General features: G+C 35.4%; 1 protein-coding gene across 5 annotated transcripts in view; it reads left to right on the plus strand.

The window, feature by feature from the left end:
* The window catches only part of KIF5C (kinesin family member 5C), a 138,089-nt gene extending 132,112 nt beyond the window's left edge, over positions 1 to 5,977 (plus strand). For all 5 annotated transcript variants that reach the window (XM_025215982.1, XM_025215979.1, XM_025215978.1 and 2 more), the window contains one exon: positions 1,846 to 5,977. The gene's annotated coding sequence lies outside the window, so the exon portion shown is untranslated. The remainder of the gene's footprint in view (positions 1 to 1,845) is intronic.
* Positions 5,978 to 6,206: the final 229 nt, after the last annotated feature.

Consider the following 6,206-nt stretch of genomic DNA (forward strand, 5'->3'; position numbering starts at 1 on the left):
CCACGTCCTTTCCCCCCACAGATTTACTGGCCAGATGCCAGTCTCCAAGCTGTCAGGCTGCATTCCAGGCTGTGTTCATGCTGCGGCTGTGCACATGCACGCGGCATTTATTGGTGACATTATTGGCTACACTGGCCCAAAAAGGCCGATTGCTGATGATGTCAGTTTTCCTTTTATAGGTGCCAATATGATATGGACTGATATACTGGTGCACCTCTACATTATATCTATGGCTTGATTTAGTCCTGCCACCCCAGAGATCAGGGAGGCACAAAGTGACGCTAAACAGAGCTCTGGTGCTGCTCAGGATTCTGGTGCCTGCAGGACAATGTGGGGAAGGTGATTTATAATCCTGTCTTGCAAAGGACCTTATTTAAGGGACATGAATGTATTAAACTTCTGGGTGTGCTGTTGAATACTCTTAATGATACTACTTGAGAATACTGAGCTGGTTAACTTTATCCAAATACTGATTTACCAATAAACAAGCTGGCATGATTGCTATGCCTGCATGTTGTGTAGAAATAGCAGCCACATAGCTCAGCAGGCAAGAAAGGAAACCTATAAATTGAAAATTGTCAGCTTCTTGATACCTTCATGTTTCCAACTTCAGGGAAGCTGGTTCCCTGCCCCTCCCTATCTTTGCTGAGTATTTGCTGAAACTTGCCTGACATCTTTTTGGTAAGAGGTAGGATGAAATGAAATGGAAATATACACACAGTAAAAGTAATGCTACTCCATGGTCTGCTGAAATTTTTAAGGCAACTTGCATTTGGATCTGTATACATGAAAAATGCTGTGTAAACACACACTAATCATGTGCCTTTTTGCCTTGCCCCAGTGCTAAACCTTTGGTATGTTCCCAGCACCTCCCCATTCTTATGCAAGCTGGAAAACTATTGAATCCAACCAATAAAACACATGACATTAAAAACTACCCTGTGTAGCTTGAAAGTATTAAGAAGCAAGATGACCAGAAGCTGAGCTGCTGTCTCTGCATTTATTTCAAAGTAACTTTGTTAAAAGGTTGACAGTGTTTTGGTATTGACAGCACAAATAAAAAGAGTGGTGGGCTCCAGTTTTTTTTAAATGTAATTAATCTTGAATGATTAGATGTATTTAATATATAAAATAATCTTAGAATAGAAGTGACTAAATGGATTTCTTGGCAACAAGACTTTCTCAAATTCAGTTATTTTAACCAGGAGCAGTTTTCTCTGAACATTGAACATGGTAATGTTGTAGTTGAAAACTTGAATACAATTATGTGTTTTTTACTAGATATGATTTGGAGGAATGTCTTTGATAAATATTTTACAGCTAATTAAATAGCCCTTTAAATATATTGTGTTCTGAAATGTTCCATTGTTGAGAGTGATATTCTTGTACCTAGCAGTGGAGAAAACTCCCAGTAAAAGGTTGAAAGGGAAGAGGAAAAAACCAATTAAATATGTTGTGATTTTTTTAGTATTGCAATAGAACACATTTAAATAAGGGAACTACGCTCTATATCAGATAGTAAAGCATGTATTTCACTATGATTATTAAATTACATATATGTTTATATATATTTTACTGTGCCATGTGTTGCCATTTTTAGCCTTGGGTAAGATTGAAATTCTCTGTCCCCAGCCCACACCACTAAGGCCCTGGTTCCGGGAATGCTTAGAAGAGCACTCCCTTTTCAGTATATGAAAAGTTCCACTGCTGTTACTGGAGCTACTTACATGTTTAACATTTATCAGGTGTACAGTGCAAAGTGTTTACAGGATTGGGGATTCAGAAATATTCACTTTCTAACCTAGATGTTCACTAACTTTGTTTCTTCTTATTCTCTTTTGGCAGGTCGGACTCCACTTAGCATGTTAAAGACTGTCATTAATTCACTGACTTTTTTTTCTTCAACCTGATCTGCATTCTATTCAACATGAGCTTTTCATAGTCATCAGCAGTGTACCAGGTTTCAAATATTTTGAGCTTTGTAGAATCTTCATGTGTACAGATGTGTTCCACTCCACTCTTCTTCAGAACTATGTACAATGTAGTTAACATATCCATCTGTGTAACGATAGAAGGTCTGCCATTCCAAATCTTTCACTGACTGCATTTGACCTCTTGGCGCTGGTTAGGCTGGGGCCTCTATGCTGGTATTGATGCTTTTTTGAAGTACTCAATTGCATCAGTAAATCCTGACTTCTGACAGCAAAGAATCAATCATTCAGCAACCAAGTGCCATCGAAGGCAGGTGATTGTGTTCCGTCATGCCTGATTTACTGTATAATATACATATTATTTTATATTTTTAGGGGAAGAAAACGTGCTGCTATATGGTTTGAAATAATTTTAACACTTAACATTTTCGGAAATAAATTTCCCCAAAGAAGCATTTGTAATATCCTGGTAAAATCTTTGGAACTGTATAATAACATTAGTACGGGACTTGTTAAAGATCAAACTATGGAATGAAGAGAAATCTGTTAGTTTAGATCTAGGTTTTGAAGTTCAGTGGTCACATGAATACATGTTTGTGAACTATCTTAAAATGTAACATCTGATCTGCTTGTAATTCTACTTCTGATGAGGGGATTTCCCTGAGTTTGATGGCTAGCCCTGTGTTTGTAAGCATTGTTCATTATGGACTCCTGAAAGCTTTCAGAATGCTGCAAAAATCTTGTATTGGAAAAGGTGACAGGTATGCCACCTCCCCCCACCACTGTTGACAAGCCCTGATCTGTTCCTGTTGGAATTCAGAAATGGGACCTAGCAGCTGAGCACCTAAAGAGAGCTATTGAGGGCTTAAAAGGGAGGAGAGGGTATGTACCTGAACTGTGCTGTGCAAAGAGAATTTAGGAAAATGACATGTCTTAAAAGAGCACATTGCAAGAAGCAAAGAATGTATGTATGTATTAGAACTTGACAATATGCAAGTCTGTTAATGGGTAATATAGTTTTAGCTCATTCAAATGATGATGAGACTACTTGCCTTTCTTGGTTTCTCCTATAGTGCCAGATAAGAGGTTTCCATCTTCTCAGCAAAGGGCATTGAAAGAATTATGGAAAAGTTAGGCTGGCAGGCAAAAGTCAAACCACTTGTGTTGGATATCGACTGCTTTTGTTTCACATAGGCATTTTGAGCTATATTATGTCTTAAAAGCAGGATGGATTTCACAGAGACTAAAGCAGAGTGTACCCTTTAGTCTTGTTTTGCTGCTGTTTGCTTTTATTTAATTTTGGAGTTAGTTTTTGGATTCTGAATATGTTCTGCTGGTAGACATATTACAAACATTTAACTGCCATAGAATATATCTGAACGTTATGAATTGACTTCAGATTTCTTTTCTAAAGAAGTTATCTGGAATCTTTCAACTGTAGCAAAAGAAATGGGGTTTAATTTAATTTTTTTTAATGTTGCACTATTTTTGGGAGCATTTTTGTTAAAAATATTTAATAAAGATTGAAAAGTTGCATTTGTTTAATTTATTATGTATTTCCAAGTTTCATAATCCTTTAATTTTTCTTATTGTGCATATGCATTGCCAGGAAAATGAACTGTGAATTTGCCATATGCAGTCTCTAACAATGGTACTAATTCAAAGCCACTCTGTCCCACCCTATCACTGTTCACAGCTTAAATGTATATTCTGAATAAAGCACCTAGTTTCCTTTTGTTTTATTTCTAAAGCAGTTGTCTTAGAGAGGAGTATCAACTATTAATTGCCGTTGTTTTATTAGACATCAAACATTTTTGTATTATTTCCTCATTCTGAACTATATATAGCTTGAATGCTATAGAATAAATTTGGTCTCATGTTCTTGATTTGAAATCTGTCACTGACCAATTTTTAAGTGTAGCTCTAGTTCAAAAAATTATGTGGTCTTCACGTACATCAGAACAAAAATAAAACCTTTCAATTATACATAACAGTTTAGACAGTTATCTTGAGAGTCATTGATAAATTAGCTTTGATGCCTCTTAATAATCTTGTTAGTGCTGATCAGCCAGTCAGTTCATCTAGCTTAGATCACTTAAGTGCCTCCAAGCTAATTTTTAAAATTATGACTATAGGATGACTTTCTATCACTGAAATGCTTAAGGGGTATGTTATACCATAATTCTAAAAGAAAGAGTTGTTGGGCGCGCCTACATATGCATTAATATGCCTTTTCTAATATGCATTAAACTTAGTACCTTCAACATGAGGTACTAAATTAATATGCATCAGGTAGTGTTAATGCAAAGTAGCGCATTTGCACACTTCAGTGATGCTTAATGCGCAGTAGACTCTTTTACTGTGCATTAAAGTGCAATAGTAAATATTTGATATTAGTGTAATGTCAGAGTTTATGTGATGCTTTAATGCGCAGTAGTCTATTGCACATTAAAATGCACATGTAGATGTACCCACTGTTTACATAATTTGATCTAATTACTGCATCAATATAACTTATTCTGCTTTAAAAACTTTGTTCAGTGAGACTATTTTAGTTGAGGTTTAATTTCATACTCTTCAGTTTCAGTTTAGCTTTTTTTAACCACTTTCATAGTATCTTGCACATTTTATACAAAGAACTGAAAATCACATCTCTGCTATGCAGAGCTCAAAGGCCTGTAATTTACTATTTTATCCTATTAAATAGTATTTCATTCTTCCTTTTCTCCCTGAATATTGCATTTTATATTTATTGTAGATAGTTTTTTTTAGTTAACTGACGAAGATTGTTGTTTAAATAGTTTAGATTTAACTTCATAGCTAAAATTTCATGCACAAAAGGACACGTTTTAGTAAAACTGGAAATGCTGTTTATGGACAGAAAATGTTTACAATATGAAAGTAAAATATGCATTTTTTTGCTATTGATCAATATTGTGTTGCTGCTCAGTTGTGTTTCTGTAACTGATGAGTTCTTAAGTTGTATTTATCCTTGAATTCATTTTTATTAGCTAAAATATTTTTTTTCCCTGAAAGTAAGGAACAGTTTAAAAGCTCAAAAAATTTCGACTGATATGTGATTCTAAGTGTTGTGTTTCACCAAACAGGTGAGATTGGATTATCCTGAATGCATTGGAAGGTTTTTAAAATGGATCTTAACTGTATCATTGTCTGCCCACTACAGTCTTCTGACTTTTTTTTTTTTTTACTGTTTTTGTTCTGTTACCCATTGGATAAATACATATGTCTACTGAAAAACATAATGTTAAACAATTTTATCTTTGACGCTTCTCTTCAAATATTAACAAATCTCAGATTAAGTTAAATCTGTTTCAGAATTGCACTTGTGAAAGGATGGAGCATTGTGGCTTCAGGCTTGCACCTTTCAGGTGTATTAATGTACCTCTCTTCATTGGAGTGGAGAGAGGAAAACTCAAAAAATAATTTTTTGAAAGAAAGTAGAATCCCAATTTTGAGGACAGAGGGAACCATGGAATCAGACTAGCAGGATAATCTTAATCCACCCTTGCTTTGATATTTAGCTTTAATGACTAAGGACTGAAAATGCATTGGAAAACAAAGTGTGCTAAACAAATACAGAAAGGAACACCACTGCAAATTTCTGTCTCGCTCATAAACAATTTTGTCAATTTGAAACACTTTTCATTGTGGGAGAATTATTGAGGGGATTGAGGTATTCTGTAGAATTAAACTGTCTAGTTTGTAAAGTGTGTAATGTGTACTGCAGATGTGTATTCTCTGGGCTCTATGTATCATTACAGTAGTGTTCATTTTAGGAAAAATTAAATTGTGGACACATTTTGGTGGTAAGGGGAAAAATTGTGATTGCATCAAATGATGCTGTAATGTATTAAACTCTTAATAGCAGATCTGAACCTCCTCCCCCCCCCTCCCCTTACACCCTTCCTTGGAGTTAAATCTTCTAATCTTAGTTCAAAAATACTCTCTATTAAAGATGTATGGATACACTGGCAGACTGCATGATGTATCATTTGAAACCTGTTCAAGTGGAAAATAAAATTGAATTAAACTTTCTTGTATGCTGTTTGTGTGACATGCATTACCGTTGTCTTGGTGTAAACTTGTCTGTGGCACAGGTGTTTTCCCACAATAATCTCTGTTTAGGTGCTAGTTATTTTGTGGTAAATTGTATAAATGCAATGGAGCACCTAGGAATGCCAGTGTTTTAGTGTTCTGCTAATGTGTGGCAGGTAGACAAGATGCTCCCAAATGCCTTCCGGGGAGGCATATAGT

This window comes from Alligator sinensis, unplaced genomic scaffold (assembly GCF_000455745.1).
Source record: "Alligator sinensis unplaced genomic scaffold, ASM45574v1 scaffold810_1, whole genome shotgun sequence".
Classification (NCBI taxonomy): Eukaryota; Metazoa; Chordata; order Crocodylia; family Alligatoridae; genus Alligator; species Alligator sinensis.